The 22,428-nt window shown below is 48.7% G+C and overlaps 1 pseudogene; it reads right to left on the bottom strand.

The window, feature by feature from the left end:
- LOC135538387 (collagen alpha-1(IX) chain-like) overlaps positions 1-22,428 on the bottom strand; it is an 85,028-nt pseudogene that overhangs the window by 37,922 nt on the left and 24,678 nt on the right.

Raw genomic sequence — 22,428 nt, 5'->3', positions numbered from 1 at the left:
GTCAGTGTCAGGACAGTCTGGTCAGTGTCAAGACAGTCAGGTCAGTGTCAGGACAGTCAGGTCAGGTCAGTGTCAGGTCAGGTCAGTGTCAGGACAGTCAGGACAGTGTCAGGACAGTCAGGTCAGTGTCAAGACAGTCAGGTTAGTGTCAGGACAGTCAGGTCAGGTCAGGTCAGGTCAGTGTCAGGTCAGGTCAGGTCAGTGTCAGGACAGGTCAGGTCAGTGTCAGGTCAGTGTCAGGTCAGTGTCAGGACAGTCAGGACAGTCAGGTCAGGTCAGTGTCAGGACAGTCAGGTCAGGTCAGTGTCAGGACAGTCAGGTCAGTGTCAGGTCAGGTCAGTGTCAGGACAGTCAGGTCAGGTCAGGACAGTCAGTGTCAGGTCAGTGTCAGGTCAGGTCAGTGTCAGGTCAGTGTCAGGTCAGGTCAGTGTCAGGACAGTCAGGTCAGTGTCAGGACAGTCAGTGTCAGGACAGTCAGGTCAGGTCAGGTCAGTGTCAGGTCAGTGTCAGGACAGTCAGGACAGTCAGTGTCAGGACAGTCAGGTCAGTGTCAGGTCAGTGTCAGGTCAGGTCAGTGTCAGGACAGTCAGGTCAGGTCAGTGTCAGGACAGTCTGGTCAGTGTCAGGACAGTCAGGTCAGTGTCAGGACAGTCAGGTCAGTGTCAGGTCAGTCAGGTCAGTGTCAGGACAGTCCGATCAGTGTCAGTGTCAGGACAGTCTGGTCAGTGTCAGGACAGTCTGGTCAGTGTCAAGACAGTCAGGTCAGTGTCAGGACAGTCAGGTCAGGTCAGTGTCAGGTCAGGTCAGTGTCAGGTCAGGTCAGTGTCAGGACAGTCAGGACAGTGTCAGGACAGTCAGGTCAGTGTCAAGACAGTCAGGTCAGTGTCAGGACAGTCAGGTCAGGTCAGGTCAGGTCAGTGTCAGGTCAGGTCAGGTCAGGTCAGTGTCAGGACAGTCTGGTCAGTGTCAGGACAGTCTGGTCAGTGTCAAGACAGTCAGGTCAGTGTCAGGACAGTCAGGTCAGGTCAGTGTCAGGTCAGGTCAGTGTCAGGACAGTCAGGACAGTGTCAGGACAGTCAGGTCAGTGTCAAGACAGTCAGGTCAGTGTCAGGACAGTCAGGTCAGGTCAGGTCAGGTCAGTGTCAGGTCAGGTCAGGTCAGTGTCAGGACAGGTCAGGTCAGTGTCAGGTCAGTGTCAGGACAGTCAGGACAGTCAGGTCAGGTCAGTGTCAGGACAGTCAGGTCAGGTCAGTGTCAGGACAGTCAGGTCAGTGTCAGGTCAGGTCAGTGTCAGGACAGTCAGGTCAGGTCAGGACAGTCAGTGTCAGGTCAGTGTCAGGTCAGGTCAGTGTCAGGTCAGTGTCAGGTCAGGTCAGTGTCAGGACAGTCAGGTCAGTGTCAGGACAGTCAGTGTCAGGACAGTCAGGTCAGGTCAGGTCAGTGTCAGGTCAGTGTCAGGACAGTCAGGACAGTCAGTGTCAGGACAGTCAGGTCAGTGTCAGGTCAGTGTCAGGTCAGGTCAGTGTCAGGACAGTCAGGTCAGGTCAGTGTCAGGTCAGGTCAGGTCAGTGTCAGGACAGTCAGGACAGTCAGTGTCAGGACAGTCAGGTCAGGTCAGTGTCAGGTCAGGTCAGTGTCAGGACAGTCAGGTCAGGTCAGTGTCAGGTCAGGTCAGGTCAGTGTCAGGACAGTCAGTGTCAGGACAGTCAGGTCAGTGTCAGGTCAGTGTCAGGTCAGGTCAGTGTCAGGACAGTCAGGTCAGGTCAGGTCAGTGTCAGGTCAGTGTCAGGACAGTCAGGTCAGGTCAGGTCAGGTCAGTGTCAGGTCAGTGTCAGGACAGTCAGTGTCAGGACAGTCAGTGTCAGGACAGTCAGTGTCAGGACAGTCAGGTCAGTGTCAGGACAGTGTCAGGTCAGGTCAGTGTCAGGACAGTCAGGTCAGGTCAGTGTCAGGACAGTCAGTGTCAGGACAGTCAGGTCAGTGTCAGGACAGTGTCAGGTCAGGTCAGTGTCAGGTCAGTGTCAGGACAGTCAGGACAGTCAGTGTCAGGACAGTCAGGTCAGTGTCAGGTCAGTGTCAGGTCAGGTCAGTGTCAGGACAGTCAGGTCAGGTCAGTGTCAGGTCAGGTCAGTGTCAGGACAGTCAGGTCAGTGTCAGGACAGTCAGGTCAGGTCAGGTCAGGTCAGTGTCGGGTCAGTGTCAGGACAGTCAGTGTCAGGACAGTCAGGTCAGGTCAGTGTCAGGACAGTCAGGTCAGTGTCAGGACAGTCAGGTCAGGTCAGGTCAGTGTCAGGTCAGTGTCAGGACAGTCAGTGTCAGGACAGTCAGGTCAGGTCAGTGTCAGGTCAGTGTCAGGACAGTCAGGTCAGTGTCAGGACAGTCAGTGTCAGGACAGTCAGGTCAGGTCAGTGTCAGGACAGTCAGGTCAGGTCAGTGTCAGGACAGTCAGGTCAGGTCAGTGTCAGGACAGTCAGGTCAGGTCAGTGTCAGGACAGTCAGGTCAGGTCAGTGTCAGGACAGTCAGGTCAGTGTCAGGACAGTCAGGTCAGGTCAGTGTCAGGACAGTCAGGTCAGGTCAGGTCAGGTCAGGTCAGGTCAGTGTCAGGACAGTCAGGTCAGGTTCAGGACAGTCAGGTCAGTGTCAGGACAGTCAGGTCAGTGTCAGGACAGTCAGGTCAGTGTCAGGACAGTCAGGTCAGTGTCAGGACAGTCAGGTCAGTGTCAGGACAGTCAGGTCAGGTCAGTGTCAGGACAGTCAGGTCAGTGTCAGGACAGTCAGGTCAGTGTCAGGACAGTCAGGTCAGTGTCAGGACAGTCAGGTCAGTGTCAGGACAGTCAGGTCAGTGTCAGGACAGTCAGGTCAGGTCAGTGTCAGGACAGTCAGGTCAGTGTCAGGACAGTCAGGTCAGTGTCAGGACAGTCAGGTCAGTGTCAGGACAGTCAGGTCAGGTCAGTGTCAGGACAGTCAGGTCAGGTCAGGTCAGTGTCAGGACAGTCAGGTCAGTGTCAGGTCAGGTCAGGTCAGTGTCAGGACAGTCAGGTCAGTGTCAGGACAGTCAGGTCAGGTCAGTGTCAGCGTCAGGTCAGGTCAGGTCAGTGTCAGGTCAGGTCAGGTCAGGTCAGTGTCAGGTCAGTGTCAGGACAGTCATGTCAGGTCAGGTCAGGTCAGTGTCAGGACAGTCAGGTCAGTGTCAGGACAGTCAGGTCAGGTCAGTGTCAGGTCAGTCAGGTCAGTGTCAGGACAGTCAGGTCAGTATCAGGACAGTCAGGTCAGTGTCAGGACAGTCAGGTCAGTGTCAAGACAGTCAGGACAGGTCAGTATCAGGACAGTCAGGTCAGGTCAGTATCAGGACAGTCAGGTCAGGTCAGTGTCAGGACAGTCAGGTCAGTGTCAGGACAGTCAGGTCAGTGTCAGGACAGTCAGGTCAGTGTCAGGACAGTCAGGTCAGTGTCAAGACAGTCAGGACAGGTCAGTGTCAAGACAGTCAGGTCAGTGTCAGGACAGTCAGGTCAGTGTCAGGACAGTCAGGTCAGTGTCAGGTCAGTCAGGTCAGTGTCAGGACAGTCCGATCAGTGTCAGTGTCAGGACAGTCTGGTCAGTGTCAGGACAGTCTGGTCAGTGTCAAGACAGTCAGGTCAGTGTCAGGACAGTCAGGTCAGGTCAGTGTCAGGTCAGGTCAGTGTCAGGTCAGGTCAGTGTCAGGACAGTCAGGACAGTGTCAGGACAGTCAGGTCAGTGTCAAGACAGTCAGGTCAGTGTCAGGACAGTCAGGTCAGGTCAGGTCAGGTCAGTGTCAGGTCAGTGTCAGGACAGTCAGGTCAGGTCAGTGTCAGGACAGTCAGGTCAGGTCAGGTCAGTGTCAGGACAGTCAGGTCAGTGTCAGGTCAGGTCAGGTCAGTGTCAGGACAGTCAGGACAGTCAGGTCAGGTCAGTGTCAGGACAGTCAGGTCAGGTCAGGTCAGTGTCAGGACAGTCAGGTCAGTGTCAGGTCAGGTCAGTGTCAGGTCAGGTCAGTGTCAGGACAGTCAGGTCAGTGTCAGGACAGTCAGTGTCAGGACAGTCAGGTCAGGTCAGGTCAGTGTCAGGTCAGTGTCAGGACAGTCAGGACAGTCAGTGTCAGGACAGTCAGGTCAGTGTCAGGTCAGTGTCAGGTCAGGTCAGTGTCAGGACAGTCAGGTCAGGTCAGTGTCAGGTCAGGTCAGGTCAGTGTCAGGACAGTCAGGACAGTCAGTGTCAGGACAGTCAGGTCAGGTCAGTGTCAGGTCAGGTCAGTGTCAGGACAGTCAGGTCAGGTCAGTGTCAGGTCAGGTCAGGTCAGTGTCAGGACAGTCAGTGTCAGGACAGTCAGGTCAGTGTCAGGTCAGTGTCAGGTCAGGTCAGTGTCAGGACAGTCAGGTCAGGTCAGGTCAGTGTCAGGTCAGTGTCAGGACAGTCAGGTCAGGTCAGGTCAGGTCAGTGTCAGGTCAGTGTCAGGACAGTCAGTGTCAGGACAGTCAGTGTCAGGACAGTCAGTGTCAGGACAGTCAGGTCAGTGTCAGGACAGTGTCAGGTCAGGTCAGTGTCAGGTCAGTGTCAGGACAGTCAGGACAGTCAGTGTCAGGACAGTCAGGTCAGTGTCAGGTCAGTGTCAGGTCAGGTCAGTGTCAGGACAGTCAGGTCAGGTCAGTGTCAGGTCAGGTCAGTGTCAGGACAGTCAGGTCAGTGTCAGGACAGTCAGGTCAGGTCAGGTCAGGTCAGTGTCAGGTCAGTGTCAGGACAGTCAGTGTCAGGACAGTCAGGTCAGGTCAGTGTCAGGACAGTCAGGTCAGTGTCAGGACAGTCAGGTCAGGTCAGGTCAGGTCAGTGTCAGGTCAGTGTCAGGACAGTCAGTGTCAGGACAGTCAGGTCAGGTCAGTGTCAGGTCAGTGTCAGGTCAGTGTCAGGACAGTCAGTGTCAGGACAGTCAGGTCAGGTCAGTGTCAGGACAGTCAGGTCAGTGTCAGGACAGTCAGTGTCAGGACAGTCAGGTCAGGTCAGTGTCAGGACAGTCAGGTCAGGTCAGTGTCAGGACAGTCAGGTCAGGTCAGTGTCAGGACAGTCAGGTCAGGTCAGTGTCAGGACAGTCAGGTCAGGTCAGTGTCAGGACAGTCAGGTCAGTGTCAGGACAGTCAGGTCAGGTCAGTGTCAGGACAGTCAGGTCAGGTCAGGTCAGGTCAGGTCAGGTCAGTGTCAGGACAGTCAGGTCAGGTTCAGGACAGTCAGGTCAGTGTCAGGACAGTCAGGTCAGTGTCAGGACAGTCAGGTCAGTGTCAGGACAGTCAGGTCAGTGTCAGGACAGTCAGGTCAGTGTCAGGACAGTCAGGTCAGGTCAGTGTCAGGACAGTCAGGTCAGTGTCAGGACAGTCAGGTCAGTGTCAGGACAGTCAGGTCAGTGTCAGGACAGTCAGGTCAGTGTCAGGACAGTCAGGTCAGTGTCAGGACAGTCAGGTCAGGTCAGTGTCAGGACAGTCAGGTCAGGTCAGGTCAGTGTCAGGACAGTCAGGTCAGTGTCAGGTCAGGTCAGGTCAGTGTCAGGACAGTCAGGTCAGTGTCAGGACAGTCAGGTCAGGTCAGTGTCAGGACAGTCAGGTCAGGTCAGTGTCAGCGTCAGGTCAGGTCAGGTCAGTGTCAGGTCAGGTCAGGTCAGGTCAGTGTCAGGTCAGTGTCAGGACAGTCATGTCAGGTCAGGTCAGGTCAGTGTCAGGACAGTCAGGTCAGTGTCAGGACAGTCAGGTCAGGTCAGTGTCAGGTCAGTCAGGTCAGGTCAGTGTCAGGTCAGTCAGGTCAGGTCAGTGTCAGGACAGTCAGGTCAGGTCAGGTCAGGTCAGGTCGGTGTCAGGACAGTCAGGTCAGGGTCAGGACAGTCAGGTCAGTGTCAGGACAGTCAGGTCAGTGTCAGGACAGTCAGGTCAGTGTCAGGACAGTCAGGTCAGTGTCAGGACAGTCAGGTCAGTGTCAGGACAGTCAGGTCAGGTCAGTGTCAGGACAGTCAGGTCAGTGTCAGGACAGTCAGGTCAGTGTCAGGACAGTCAGGTCAGGTCAGTGTCAGGACAGTCAGGTCAGGTCAGGTCAGTGTCAGGACAGTCAGGTCAGGTCAGTGTCAGCGTCAGGTCAGGTCAGGTCAGTGTCAGGTCAGGTCAGGTCAGGTCAGGTCAGTGTCAGGTCAGTGTCAGGACAGTCAGGTCAGTGTCAGGACAGGTCAGGTCAGTGTCAGGACAGTCAGGTCAGTGTCAGGACAGTCAGGTCAGGTCAGTGTCAGGTCAGTCAGGTCAGGTCAGTGTCAGGACAGTCAGGTCAGTATCAGGACAGTCAGGTCAGTGTCAGGACAGTCAGGTCAGGTCAGTGTCAGGACAGTCAGGTCAGGTCAGTGTCAGGTCAGTCAGGTCAGGTCAGTGTCAGGACAGTCAGGTCAGTATCAGGACAGTCAGGTCAGTCAGGTCAGGTCAGTGTCAGGTCAGGTCAGTGTCAGGTCAGGTCAGTGTCAGGACAGTCAGGTCAGTGTCAGGACAGTCAGGTCAGTGTCAGGACAGTCAGGTCAGTGTCAGGACAGTCAGGTCAGTGTCAGGACAGTCAGGTCAGTGTCAGGACAGTCAGGTCAGTGTCAGGTCAGGTCAGGTCAGGTCAGTATCAGGACAGTCAGGTCAGTGTCAGGTCAGGTCAGGTCAGTGTCAGGTCAGGTCAGGTCAGTGTCAGGACAGTCAGGTCAGTGTCAGGTCAGGTCAGGTCAGTGTCAGGTCAGGTCAGGTCAGTGTCAGGACAGTCAGGTCAGTGTCAGGTCAGGTCAGGTCAGTGTCAGGACAGTCAGGTCAGTGTCAGGTCAGGTCAGTGTCAGGACAGTCAGGTCAGGTCAGTGTCAGGACAGTCAGGTCAGTGTCAGGTCAGGTCAGTGTCAGGACAGTCAGGTCAGGTCAGTGTCAGGACAGTCAGGTCAGTGTCAGGACAGTCAGGTCAGTGTCAGGACAGTCAGGTCAGTGTCAGGTCAGGTCAGGTCAGTGTCAGGACAGTCAGGTCAGGTCAGTATCAGGACAGTCAGGTCAGGTCAGTGTCAGGACAGTCAGGTCAGTGTCAGGTCAGGTCAGGTCAGTGTCAGGTCAGGTCAGGTCAGTGTCAGGACAGTCAGGTCAGTGTCAGGACAGTCAGGTCAGGTCAGTGTCAGGACAGTCAGGTCAGTGTCAGGTCAGGTCAGTGTCAGGTCAGGTCAGGTCAGTGTCAGGACAGTCAGGTCAGTGTCAGGACAGTCAGGTCAGTGTCAGGACAGTCAGGTCAGTGTCAGGACAGTCAGGTCAGTGTCAGGACAGTCAGGTCAGTGTCAGGTCAGGTCAGTGTCAGGACAGTCAGGTCAGTGTCAGGACAGTCAGGTCAGTGTCAGGTCAGGTCAGTGTCAGGACAGTCAGGTCAGTGTCAGGACAGTCAGGTCAGGTCAGTGTCAGGTCAGGTCAGGTCAGTGTCAGGTCAGGTCAGGTCAGTGTCAGGTCAGGTCAGGTCAGTGTCAGGACAGTCAGGTCAGTGTCAGGTCAGGTCAGTGTCAGGACAGTCAGGTCAGTGTCAGGACAGTCAGGTCAGTGTCAGGACAGTCAGGTCAGTGTCAGGTCAGGTCAGTGTCAGGACAGTCAGGTCAGTGTCAGGACAGTCAGGTCAGGTCAGTGTCAGGTCAGGTCAGGTCAGTGTCAGGACAGGTCAGGTCAGGTCAGGTCAGGTCAGTGTCAGGTCAGGTCAGGTCAGTATCAGGACAGTCAGGTCAGTGTCAGGACAGTCAGGTCAGTGTCAGGACAGTCAGGTCAGTGTCAGGACAGTCAGGTCAGTATCAGGACAGTCAGGTCAGTATCAGGACAGTCAGGTCAGTGTCAGGACAGTCAGGTCAGGTCAGTGTCAGGTCAGGTCAGTGTCAGGTCAGGTCAGGTCAGGTCAGGTCAGGTCAGGTCAGTGTCAGGACAGGTCAGTGTCAGGACAGTCAGTATCAGGACAGTCAGGTCAGGTCAGTGTCAGGTCAGTGTCAGGTCAGGTCAGGTCAGGTCAGGTCAGTGTCAGGACAGGTCAGTGTCAGGACAGTCAGGTCAGGTCAGTGTCAGGTCAGGTCAGGTCAGTGTCAGGTCAGGTCAGGTCAGGTCAGGTCAGGTCAGGTCAGGTCAGTGTCAGGACAGGTCAGTGTCAGGACAGTCAGGTCAGTATCAGGTCAGGTCAGGTCAGTATCAGGACAGGTCAGTGTCAGGTCAGGTCAGTGTCAGGTCAGGTCAGGTCAGGTCAGTATCAGGACAGGTCAGTGTCAGGTCAGGTCAGTGTCAGGTCAGGTCAGGTCAGGTCAGGTCAGGTCAGTGTCAGGTCAGGTCAGGTCAGGTCAGTGTCAGGTCAGGTCAGGTCAGGTCAGGTCAGTGTCAGGTCAGTGTCAGGTCAGGTCAGTGTCAGGTCAGGTCAGGTCAGGTCAGGTCAGTATCAGGACAGGTCAGTGTCAGGTCAGGTCAGTGTCAGGTCAGGTCAGTGTCAGGTCAGGTCAGGTCAGGTCAGGTCAGTATCAGGACAGGTCAGTGTCAGGTCAGGTCAGTGTCAGGTCAGGTCAGGTCAGGTCAGGTCAGGTCAGTTCAGTGGCAGGTCAGGTCAGTGTCATGTCAGGTCAGGACAGTCATGTCAGGTCAGTGTCAGGACAGTTACAGTGAGGGAAAAAAGTATTTGATCCCCTGCTGATTTTGTACGTTTGCCCACTAACAAAGAAATGATCCATCTATAATTGTAATGGGAGCTTTATTTGAACAGTGAGAGACAGAATAACAACAACAAAAATCCAGAAAAACGCATGTCAAATATGCTATAAATTGTTTTGCATATTAATGAGGGAAATAAGTATTTGACCCCCTCTCAATCAGAAAGATTTCTGTCTCCCAGATGTCTTTCATACAGGTAACGAGCTGAGATTAGGAGCACAGTCTTAAAGGGAGTGCTCCTCATCTCAGCTTGTTACCTGCATAAAAGACACCTTTCCACAGAAGTAATCAATCAATCAGATTCCGAACTCTCCACCATGGCCAAGACCAAAGAGCTCTCCAAGGATGTCAGGGACAAGATTGTAAGTCGCTCTGGATAAGAGCGTCTGCTAAATGACTTAAATGTAAAATGTAAATGTACACAAGGCTAGAATGGGCTACAAGACCATCGCCAAGCAGCTTGGTGAGAAGGTGACAACAGTTGGTGTGATTATTTGCAAATGGAAGAAACACAAAAGAACTGTCAATCTCCCTCGGCCTGGGGCTCCATGCAAGATCTCACCTCGTGGAGTTGCAATGATCATGAGAACAGTGAGGAATCAGCCCAGAACTACACTTGTCAATGATCTCAAGGCAGCTGAGACCATAGTCCCCAAGAAAACAATTGTTAACACACTATGCCGTGAAGGACTGAAATCCTGCAGCACCCGCAAGGTCCCCCTGCTCAAGAAAGCACATGTACATGCCCGTCTGAAGTTTGCCAATGAACATCTGAATGATTCCGAGGACAACTGTGTGAAAGTGTCAAATCAAATCAAATGTTATTTGTCACATACACAGGGTTAGCAGATGTTAATGCGAGTGTAGCGAAATGCTTGTGCTTCTAGTTCCGACAATGCAGTAATAACCAACAAGTAATCTAACTAACAATTCCAAAACTACTGTCTTATACACACAAGTGTAGGGGGATAAAGAATATGTACATAAAGATATATGAATGAGTGATGTACAGACACGGCATAGGCAAGATACAGTAGATGGTATCGAGTACAGTATATACATATGAGATGAGTATGTAAACAAAGTGGCATAGTTAAAGTGGCTAGTGATACATGTATTACATAAGGATGCAGTAGATGATAGAGTACAGTATATACGTATACATATGAGATGAACGATGTAGGGTATGTAAACATTATAGTAGGTAGCATTGTTTGTGTGGAGATTCTACTTTGTCTCTATACTGACGCTTAGCTTGTTTGATTGCCTTGCGGAGGGAATAGCTACACTGTTTGTATTCGGTCATGTTTCCAGTCACCTTGCCCTGGTTAAAAACAGTGGTTCGCGCTTTCAGTTTTACGCAAATGCTGCCATCAATCCACGGTTTCTGGTTTGGGAATGTTTTAATCGTTGCTATGGGAACGACATCTTCAACGCACGTTCTAATGAACTCGCACACCGAATCAGCGTATTCGTCAATGTTGTTGTCTGACGCAATACGAAACATATCCCAGTCCATGTGATGGAAGCAGTCTTGGAGTGTGGAATCGGATTGGTCGGACCAGCGTTGGACAGACCTCAGCGTGGGAGCTTCTTGTTTTAGTTTCTGTCTGTAGGCAGGGATCAACAAAATGGAGCCGTGGTCAGCTTTTCCGAAAGGAGGGCGGGGCAGGGCCTTATATGCGTCGCGGAAGTTAGAATAGCAATGATCCAAGGTTTTGCCAGCCCTGGTTGCGCAATCGATATGCTGATACAATTTAGGGAGTCTTGTTTTCAGATTAGCCTTGTTAAAATCCCCAGCTACAATGAATGCAGCCTCAGGATGTATGGATTCCAGTTTGCAAAGGGTCAAATAAAGTTCGTTCAGAGCCATCGATGTGTCTGCTTGGGGGGGAATATATACGGCTGTGATTATAATCGAAGAGAATTCCCTTGGTAGATAATGCAGTCGACATTTGATTGTGAGGAATTCTAAATCAGGTGAACAGAAGGACTTGAGTTCCTGTATGTTGTTGTGGCCACACCACGTCTCGTTAGCCATAAGGCATACGCCCCCGCCCCTCTTCTTACCAGAAAGATGTTTGTTTCTGTCGGCGCCATGCGTGGAGGAACCAGCTGGCTGCACCGACTCCAATAGCGTCTCTCCAGTGAGCCATGTTTCCGTGAAGCAAAGAACGTTACAGTCTCTGATGTCCCTCTGGAATGCTACCCTTGCTCGGATTTCATCAACCTTGTTGTCAAGAGACTGGACATTGGCGAGAAGAATGCTAGGGAGTGGTGCACGATGTGCCCGTCTCCGGAGTCTGACCAGAAGACCGCTTCGTTTCCTTCTTTTACGAAGTCATTTTTTTGGGTCGCCGGCTGGGATCCATTCCGTTGTCCTGGGTGAAAGGCAGAACACAGGATCCGCTTCGTGAAAGTCATATTCTTGGTCGTACTGATGGTGAGTTGACGCTGCTCTTATATTCAGTAGTTCTTCTCGACTGTATGTAATGAAACCTAAGATGACCTGGGGTACTAATGTAAGAAATAACACGTAAAAAAACAAAAAACTGCATAGTTTCCTAGAAACGCAAAGCGAGGCGGCCATCTCTGTCGGCGCCGGAGGTTGTTGTGGTCAGATGAAACCAAAATGGAGCTCTTTGCCATCAACTCAACTCGCCATGTTTGGAGGAGGAGGAATGCTGCCTATGACCCCAAGAACACCATCCCCACCGTCAAACATAGAGGTGGAAACATTATGCTTTGGGGGTGTTTTTCTGCTAAGGGGACAGGACAACTTCACCGCATCAAAGGGATGATGGACAGGGCCATGTACCGTCAAATCTTGGGTGAGAACCTCCTTCCCTCAGCCAGGGCATTGAAAATGGGTCGTGGATGGGTATTCCAGCATGACAATGACCCAAAACACATGGCCAAGGCAACAAAGGAGTGGCTCAAGAAGAAGCACATTAAGGTCCTGGAGTGGCCTAGCCAGTCTCCAGACCTTAATCCCATAGAAAATCTGTGGAGGGAGTTGAAGGTTCGAGTTGCCAAACGTCAGCCTTGAAATCTTAATGACTTGGAGAAGATCTGCAAAGAGGAGTGGGACAAACTCGCCCCTGAGATTTGTGCAAACCGGATGGCCAACTACAAGAAACATCTGACCTCTGTGATTGCTGAGAAGGGTTTTGCCACCAAGTACCAAGTCATGTTTTGGAGGGGTCAAATAATTATTTCCCTCATTAAAATGCAAATCAATTTCTAACATTTTTGACATGTGTTTTTCTGGATTTTTTGTTGTTATTCTGTCTCTCACTGTTCAAATAAACCTACCATTAAAATTATAGACTGATCATTTCTTTATTAGTGGGCAAACATACAAAATCAGCAGGGGATCAAATACTTTTTCCCCTCACTGTAGGTCAGTACCCATGCTCTTATCCAGCTGCAGCTCCTCAGTGACATAGATTAGCTCTATTTGTCAAAAGGGTTGAGTTTATGGCACAGAGTAATTAATGCCCATTGGCTGTAGATGAATTGATGTAAGTGGTGCATTGTGGGTGAATTAGGAATTAGAATACTATTTTAATAGGATCTCTATGATGCCTACCTTCTCTCCACCAGTTCCTTTAGAGCCAGGAGAACCAGGTAATCCCTAGAGAGGAAACACAACATTGCCAATCAAAATCAATCTAGAGTAAAGAGAATTATCATGTAAATACCTAGAAAACATTTGACCAAACCACTCATCCATTTGTTATCCATTTCAAAGATGTTGTTGAAAACATGAAAATCTCAACATCTTGTAAAACAAAAGAACCTACACAATGGTGGTTGACAATCAGAAACAATTATCTCATGTTATAATTATTATGTTATTTCACATCAGGATTAGAATATGGGAGGCTGAGGAGGATTACACAGGCGCAACCAATCAGAACACCTGTTAGTGTGAGGTCAAAGGTCATACTTACAGGAAGTCCCTGAAGCCCCACCTCCCCTGGAGACCCAGCCTTGCCAATGGTGCCCTGTGGAGAAAGAGAGTTATGTGAGTTAAGATGAATTTTTGACATCACAGTTATAATCCTAACTTGATTTGACAACTCCTGCTGATTCCTCTGTTCAAACAGTATGAATCCCATTTTATAGTAGACTTTTCAGAATGCTGTGATCTCCATTGCCAAGCCAATAGAAATCGCTGCAGAAAAGAATCACTGTAGACCTATGAGAGGGCACAGCAGAACTAGAACGATGCATCTAAACATCTTACAGTAGGTCCTGTCCATACCTTTCCACCTGGCAATCCAGGAATACCTTCACGGCCATCCACTCCTGACAAACCCTAGACATGAACAAAGAACCACGACAATTATTCCATTATTCCAATTATTCCAAGTGTTAATGTTCCAAGAAGGTTCTATGAATGGTTCTGTGTCTTAAATGATTCTAAGAGTCTAAGAATACACAACAGACAGGATATGCTTTACATTTTCCACCACCAAGACTGATTGTTTATGCTGTGATACAATAGTCACAGTAATACTTACACCCTTTCCCTTGGGCCCAGGAAGACCTGTGATTCCTCTTCCACCTTGAGATCCCTAGATAACAACACAATAGGATAAGGAGCCAATCAGGGCATCAGCATTACACCATCACCACCACCCCAGACAGTGACTAAAGACAAGAATCAATTTGTCCATGTGAAACCATGGTAGGTGTATGTTTTACTCTGAAACCCACCTCATCACCTTTAGGACCAGACTCGCCCATCACGCCCCTCTGGCCTTGGTCACCCTAACAAGAGACAGCATCATCATATTGTAAGACAAAACCTTTTTACAGATGTTTAATCATGTCCTTCATTGAGAACACAACACATAATGTCATGTGAACAGTGCCGTATTCCTGAAACACTCACCTTTCCAGAGGTCTAACATTAGTGAAATCATAATGAACAGGAGAAGGGGATTATGGGAGAATACTTACAGTGGCTCCTTCAACACCCTGGGGACCTGGATCTCCATCATGTCCTCGTGCTCCCTGTCACAACACCAGGGGTATATTAGCATTAAGATGACAGAGAAATAAATGAAATACAATTAACTTCAAAGAGTGACTCTTACCAGTCCACCTTTGGGCCCCATCATTCCAGTGGAGCCTCTGATTCCCTGAGGACCCTGGAATCACACAACAGCAGAAAGACAAACTGTCACTAACTGTCACCATAGACAGTCTGTTCTATTATCACTACAGACAGTCTGTTCTATTATCACTACAGACAGTCTGTTCTATTAATCACTACAGACAGTCTGTTCTATTATCACTACAGACAGTCTGTTATATTACCACTACACAGTCTGTTCTATTATCACTACAGACAGTCTGTTATATTATCACTACAGACAGTCTGTTATATTACCACTACAGACAGTCTGTTATATTATCACTACAGACAGTCTGTTCTATTATCACTACAGACAGTCTGTTCTATTAATCACTACAGACAGTCTGTTCTATTATCACTACAGACAGTCTGTTATATTACCACTACACAGTCTGTTCTATTATCACTACAGACAGTCTGTTATATTACCACTACAGACAGGCTGTTATATTATCACTACAGACAGTCTGTTCTATTATCACTACAGACAGTCTGTTATACTATCACTACAGACAGTCTGTTCTATTATCACTACAGACAGTCTGTTATATTATCACTACAGACAGTCTGTTCTATTATCACTACAGACAGTCTGTTATATTATCACTACAGACAGTCTGTTATATTACCACTACAGACAGTCTGTTATAATATCACTACAGACAGTCTGTTCTATTATCACTACAGACAGTCTGTTATATTATCACTACAGACAGTCTGTTCTATTATCACTACAGACAGACTGTTCTATTATCACTACAGACAGTCTGTTATATTACCACTACAGACAGTCTGTTCTATTATCACTACAGACAGACTGTTCTATTATCACTACAGACAGTCTGTTATATTACCACTACAGACAGTCTGTTATATTATCACTACAGACAGTCTGTTATATTATCACTACAGACAGTCTGTTATATTATCACTACAGACAGTCTGTTCTATTATCACTACAGACAGTCTGTTATAATATCACTACAGACAGTCTGTTCTATTATCACTACAGACAGTCTGTTCTATTATCACTACAGACAGTCTGTTATATTATAACTACAGACAGTCTGTTATATTATCACTACAGACAGTCTGTTCTATTATCACTACAGACAGTCTGTTATAATATCACTACAGACAGTCTGTTATATTATCACTACAGACATTCTGTTCTATTATCACTACAGACAGTCTGTTCTATTATCACTACAGACAGTCTGTTCCATTATCACTACAGACAGTCTGTTCTATTATCACTACAGGCAGTCTGTTCTATTATCACTACAGGCAGTCTGTTCTATTATCACTACAGACAGTCTGTTCCATTATCACTACAGACAGTCTGTTATATTATCACTACAGAGAGTCTGTTCCATTATCACTACACACAGTCTGTTATATTATCTGTTAAGGGTAGGTTAATGAGCGTATCAAACCGTTGGGCCCTGGGATCCGAGGTCCCCTGTGGTTCCCTGGTCACCCTCTTCACCCTAGACAGAGAGAGAGGTAACATGCAGACATCAGTAAGATGAACAGCTGCGTATGACAGAGACATTAAAACATAAGTAGGTACATTTATAGGAGGATAGAAAGATGGATTTCAAATGTAAGCTGTTTCAAAACAACTTTAATGGCCGCAAAACAACTCCCATGGGCTTTAAACCAATGTTCCTACAGCCTTGTTGACTCAGATACATGACACACGTTTCAATGAAATTGACTCTACTGCTGATCACATTGCCAAAAGGTGTGAGTGCTGTCAGCTGTCAGAGACTACACGCTTTGACTTGTGAGTGAAAAGCATGTTCTACACCAGACACCCTTCAATAGAGCCACTAAGCAAGGCTGAATTCTATACATGGAGAAAGTCATTTACAGTCCATGGATACATGGAGTCTTGAATCCAGACAGACAGACAGTCAATGGAGTTATAGGCCACGAGGTGATGAAGTGACTTGGGTATAGAACTGAACTTAGTTCCTTATATATGGATGTATGGAACCATTACAGGGCTGAGTGTGGATGTGTTAGCATGGCATTCCACATCAACCATAACCCCTGCATCACTAACATGGGTCTGCGTCCCAAATCACACCCATATCCCTATAAAGTGCTCTACTTTTGACCAGGGCCCATAGGGCTGTGTTCATAAATAGAGCACTATGTAGGGAATAAGGTGTCATTGGGGACGCAGCCATGGTAATAGATTACTTTCAGGCAACATATCACTCACAGCCTTTCTAAATGCAATGAGGCAAAAAAATGAAAAGGTGTGAGGTTTATGTTGTGCAGAGATCCTATAGCAGGTAGAGATCCTATAGCAGGCAGAGATCCTATAGCAGGTAGAGATCCTATAGCAGGCAGAGATCCTATAGCAGGTAGAGATCCTATAGCAGGTAGAGATCCTATAGCAGGTAGAGATCCTATAGCAGGTAGAGATCCTATAGCAGGTAGAGATCCTATAGCAGGCAGAGATCCTATAGCAGATAGAGATCCTATAGCAGGCAGAGATCCTATAGCAGGCAGAGATCCTATAGCAGGTAGAGATCCTATAGCAGGTAGAGATCCTATAGCATGTAGAGATCCTATAGCAGGTAGAGATCCTATAGCAGGTAGAAATCCTATAGCAGGTAGAAATCCTATAGCAGGTAGAGATCCTATAGCAGGTAGAGATCCTATAGCAGGTAGAAATCCTATAGCAGGTAGAGATCCTATAGCAGGTAGAAATCCTATAGCAGGTAGAGATCCTATAGCATGTAGAGATCCTATAGCATGTAGAGATCCTATAGCAGGTAGAAATCCTATAGCAGGTAGAGATCCTATAGCAGGTAGAGATCCTATAGCATGTAGAGATCCTATAGCAGGTAGAAATCCTATAGCAGGTAGAGATCCTATAGCAGGTAGAGATCCTATAGCAGGTAGAAATCCTATAGCATGTAGAGATCCTATAGCAGGTAGAAATCCTATAGCAGGTAGAGATCCTATAGCAGGTAGAGATCCTATAGCAGGTAGAAATCCTATAGCAGGCAGAGATCCTATAGCATGTAGAGATCCTATAGCAGGTAGAAATCCTATAGCAGGTAGAGATCCTATAGCAGGTAGAGATCCTATAGCATGTAGAGATCCTATAGCAGGTAGAGATCCTATAGCAGGTAGAGATCATATAGCAGGTAGAAATCCTATAGCAGGTAGAAATCCTATAGCAGGTAGAGATCCTATAGCAGGTAGAGATAACATAGCAGGTAGAGATCCTATAGCAGGTAGAGATCCTATAGCAGGTAGAAATCCTATAATCAAATCAAATTTTATTTGTCACATACACATGGTTAGCAGATGTTAATGCGAGTGTAGCGAAATGCTTGTGCTCTAGTTCTGACAATGCAGTAATAACCAACAACTAATCTAACTAACAATTCCAAAACTACTGTCTTATACACACAAGTGTAAGGGGATAAAGAATATGTACATAAAGATATGTTAGCTGGCCAGCTATTGTCGTTCTTTTAACGTAGCTAGCCAGCTAGCCCCCGAATAGCAGCACTGTAGTAACTATTACAGTACAACGGTTTGTTTTGTTTGATCGTAGCTAGCTAGCTACATAGCCGTCTTTGTATCTAAGACAATTGTGTAGCCTAGAGCGATTTTCTAGGTTAGCTGGCCAGCTATTGTCGTTCTTTTAACGTAGCTAGCCAGCTAGCCCCTATAGCAGCACTGTAGTAACTATTACAGTACAACGGTTTGTTTTGTTTGATCGTAGCTAGCTAGCTACATAGCCATCTTTGTATCTAAGACAATTGTGTAGCCTAGAGCGATTTTCTAGGTTAGCTAGCCAGCTATTGTCGTTCTTTTAAGGTAACGTAACGCAATCAACCTGCTAGCTAGCCAGCTAGCCCCCGAATAGCAGCACTGTAGAAACTATTACACTCGACGGAGACGACTTGATTAGTGTAGTGTCAACATCGCAGCCACTACCAGCTAGCCTACTCCAGCAGTACTGTATCATTTCAATCATTTTAGTCAATAAGATTCTTGCTACGTAAGCTTAACTTTCTGAACATTCGAGACGTGTAGTCCACTTGTCATTCCAATCTCCTTTGCATTAGCGTAGCCTCTTCTGTACCCTGTCAACTATGTGTCTATCTATCCCTGTTCTCTCCTCTCTGCACAGACCATACAAACGCTCCACACCGCGTGGCCGCGGCCACCCTAATCTGGTGGTCCCAGCGCGCACGACCCACGTGGAGTTCCTGGTCTCCGGTAGCCTCTGGAACTGCCGATCTGCGGCCAACAAGGCAGAGTTCATCTCAGCCTATGCCTCCTCCAGTCCCTCGACTTCCTGGCACTGACGGAAACATGGATCACCACAGATAACACTGCTACTCCTACTGCTCTCTCTTCGTCCGCCCACGTGTTCTCGCACACCCCGAGAGCTTCTGGTCAGCGGGGTGGTGGCACCGGGATCCTCATCTCTCCCAAGTGGTCATTCTCTCTCTCTCCCCTTACCCATCTATCTATCGCCTCCTTTGAATTCCATGCTGTCACAGTTACCAGCCCTTTCAAGCTTAACATCCTTATCATTTATCGCCCTCCAGGTTCCCTCGGAGAGTTCATCAATGAGCTTGATGCCTTGATAAGCTCCTTTCCTGAGGACGGCTCACCTCTCACAGTCCTGGGCGACTTTAACCTCCCCACGTCTACCTTTGACTCATTCCTCTCTGCCTCCTTCTTTCCACTCCTCTCCTCTTTTGACCTCACCCTCTCACCTTCCCCCTACTCACAAGGCAGGCAATACGCTCGACCTCATCTTTACTAGATGCTGTTCTTCCACTAACCTCATTGCAACTCCCCTCCAAGTCTCCGACCACTACCTTGTATCCTTTTCCCTCTCGCTCTCATCCAACACTTCCCACACTGCCCCTACTAGGATGGTATCGAGATCCCAACCTTAGCTCTCTCTCCCCCGCTACTCTCTCCTCTTCCATCCTATCATCTCTTCCCTCTGCTCATACCTTCTCCAACCTTTCTCCTGATTCTGCCTCCTCAACCCTCCTCTCTTCCCTTTCTGCATCCTTTGACTCTCTATGTCCCCTATCCTCCAGGCCGGCTCGGTCTTCCCATCCCGCTCCGTGGCTCGATGACTCATTGCGAGCTCACAGAACAGAGCTCCGGGCAGCCGAGCGGAAATGGAGGAAAAGATCCCTGCGGACCTGGCATCCTTTCACTCCCTCCTCTCTACATTTTCCTCCTCTGTCTCTGCTGCTAAAGCCACTTTCTACCACTCTAAATTCCAAGCATCTGCCTCTAACCCTAGGAAGCTCTTTGCCACCTTCTCCTCCCTCCTGAATCCTCCTCCCCCTCCCCCCCTCCTCCCTCTCTGCAGATGACTTCGTCAACCATTTTGAAAAGAAGGTCGAGACATCCGATCCTCGTTTGCTAAGTCAAACGACACCGCTGGTTCTGCTCACACTGCCCTACCCTGTGCTCTGACCTCTTTCTCCCCTCTCTCAGATGAAATCTCGCTTCTTGTGACGGCCGGCCGCCCAACAACCTGCCCGCTTGACCCTATCCCCTCCTCTCTTCTCCAGACCATTTCCGGAGACCTTCTCCCACCTCACCTCGCTCATCAACTCATCCCTGACCGCTGGCTACGTCCCTTCCGTCTTCAAGAGAGCGAGAGTTGCACCCCTTCTGAAAAAATCCTACACTCGATCCCTCCGATGTCAACAACTACAGACCAGTATCCCTTCTTTCTTTTCTCTCCAAAACTCTTGAACGTGCCGTCCTTGGCCAGCTCTCCCGCTATCTCTCTCAGAATGACCTTCTTGATCCAAATCAGTCAGGTTTCAAGACTAGTCATTCAACTGAGACTGCTCTTCTCTGTATCACGGAGGTGCTCCGCACTGCTAAAGCTAACTCTCTCTCCTCTGCTCTCATCCTTCTAGACCTATCGGCTGCCTTCGATACTGTGAACCATCAGATCCTCCTCTCCACCCTCTCCGAGTTGGGCATCTCCGGCGCGGCCCACGCTTGGATTGCGTCCTACCTGACAGGTCGCTCCTACCAGGTGGCGTGGCGAGAATCTGTCTCCTAGAGCCACGCGCTCTCACCACTGGTGTCCCCAGGGCTCTGTTCTAGGCCCTCTCCTATTCTCGCTATACACCAAGTCACTTGGCTCTGTCATAACCTCACATGGTCTCTCCTATCATTGCTATGCAGACGACACACAATTAATCTTCTCCTTTCCCCTTCTGATGACCAGGTGGCGAATCGCATCTCTGCATGTCTGGCAGACATATCAGTGTGGATGACGGATCACCACCTCAAGCTGAACCTCGGCAAGACGGAGCTGCTCTTCCTCCCGGGGAAGGACTGCCCGTTCCATGATCTCGCCATCACGGTTGACAACTCCATTGTGTCCTCCTCCCAGAGCGCTAAGAACCTTGGCGTGATCCTGGACAACACCCTGTCGTTCTCAACCAACATCATGGCGGTGGCCCGATCCTGTAGGTTCATGCTCTACAACATCCTATAGCAGTAGACCCTGCCTCACACAGGAAGCGGCGCAGGTCCTAATCCAGGCACTTGTCATCTCCCGTCTGGATTACTGCAACTCGCTGTTGGCTGGGCTCCCCTGCCTGTGCCATTAAACCCTACAACTCATCCAGAACGCTATAGCCCGTCTGGTGTTCAACCTTCCCAAGTTCTCTCACGTCACCCCGCTCCTCCGCTCTCTCCACTGGCTTCCAGTTGAAGATCCATCCGCTACAAGACCATGGTGCTTGCCTACAGAGCTGTGAGGGGAACGGCACCGCAGATCCTCCAGGCTCTGATCAGGCCCTACACCCAAGCAAGGGCACTGCGTTCATCCACCTCTGGCCTGCTCGCCTCCCTACCATTGAGGAAGTACAGTTCCCGCTCAGCCCAGTCAAAACTGTTCGCTGCTCTGGCCCCCCAATGGTGGAACAAACTCCCTCACGACGCCAGGACAGCGGAGTCAATCACCACCTTCCGGAGACACCTGAAACCCCACCTCTTCAAGGAATACCTAGGATAGGATAAGTAATCCTTCTCACCACCCCCCCTTAATGATTTAGATGCACTATTGTAAAGTGGCTGTTCCACTGGATGTCATTAGGTGAATTCACCAATTTGTAAGTCGCTCTGGATAAGAGCGTCTGCTAAATGACTTAAATGTAAATGTAATGTAAATGATGGTATAGAGCAGCATAGGCAAGATACAGTAGATTGTATCGAGTACAGTATATACATATGAGATGAGTATGTAAACAAAGTGGCATAGTTAAAGTGGCTAGTGATACATGTATTACATAAAGATGCAGTAGATGATATAGAGTACAGTATATACGTATACATATGAGATGAATAATGTAGGGTATGTAAACATTATATTCGGTAGCATTGTTTATAGCAGGTAGAGATCCTATAGCAGGTAGAGATCCTATAGCATGTAGAGATCCTATAGCAGGTAGAGATCCTATAGCATGTAGACAGGTCGAGATCCTATAGCAGGTAGAGATCCTATAGCATGTAGAGATCCTATAGCAAGTAGAGATCCTATAGCATGTAGAGATCCTATAGCAGGTAGAGATCCTATAGCAGGTAGAGATCCTATAGCATGTAGAGATCCTATAGCAGGTAGAGATCCTATAGCAGGTAGAGATCCTATAGCATGTAGACAGGTCGAGATCCTATAGCAGGTAGAGATCCTATAGCATGTAGAGATCCTATAGCAGGCAGAGATCCTATAGCAGGTAGAGATCCTATAGCAAGTAGAGATCCCATAGCATGTAGACAGGTCGAGATCCTATAGCAGGCAGAGATCCTATAGCAGGTAGAGATCATATAGCAGGTAGAGATCCTATAGCAGGTAGAGATCCTATAGCATGTAGAGATCCTATAGCAAGTAGAGATCCTATAGCATGTAGACAGGTAGAGATCCTATAGCATGTAGAGATCCTATAGCATGTAGAGATCCTATAGCAGGCAGAGATCCTATAGCAGGTAGAGATCCTATTGCAGGTAGAGATCATATAGCAGGTAGAAATCCTATAGCAGGTAGAAATCCTATAGCATGTAGAGATCCTATAGCAGGCAGAGATCCTATAGCAGGTACAGATCCTATAGCAGGTAGAGATCCTATAGCAGGTAGAGATCCTACAGCATGTAGAGATCCTATAGCAGGCAGAGATCCTATAGCAGGTACAGATCCTATAGCAGGTAGAGATCCTATAGCAGGTAGAGATCCTATAGCAGGTAGAGATCATATAGCAGGTAGAAATCCTATAGCAGGTAGAAATCCTATAGCAGGTAGAGATCCTATAGCATGTAGAGATCCTATAGCAGGTAGAGATCCTATAGCATCTAGAGATCCTATAGCAGGTGGAGATCCTATAGCGTGTAGAGATCCTATAGCAGGTAGAAATCCTATAGCAGGTAGAGATCCTATAGCAGGTAGAGATCCTATAGCAGGTAGAGATCCTATAGCAGGTAGAGATCCTATAGCAGGTAGAAATCCTATAATCAAATCAAATTTTATTTGTCAC

The sequence above is a fragment of the Oncorhynchus masou genome, unplaced genomic scaffold, assembly GCF_036934945.1.
Source record: "Oncorhynchus masou masou isolate Uvic2021 unplaced genomic scaffold, UVic_Omas_1.1 unplaced_scaffold_950, whole genome shotgun sequence".
Classification (NCBI taxonomy): domain Eukaryota; kingdom Metazoa; phylum Chordata; class Actinopteri; order Salmoniformes; family Salmonidae; genus Oncorhynchus; species Oncorhynchus masou.
The sequence above is the reverse complement of the archived record's forward strand: the minus strand, read 5'-3'. Positions and strand labels throughout refer to the sequence as shown.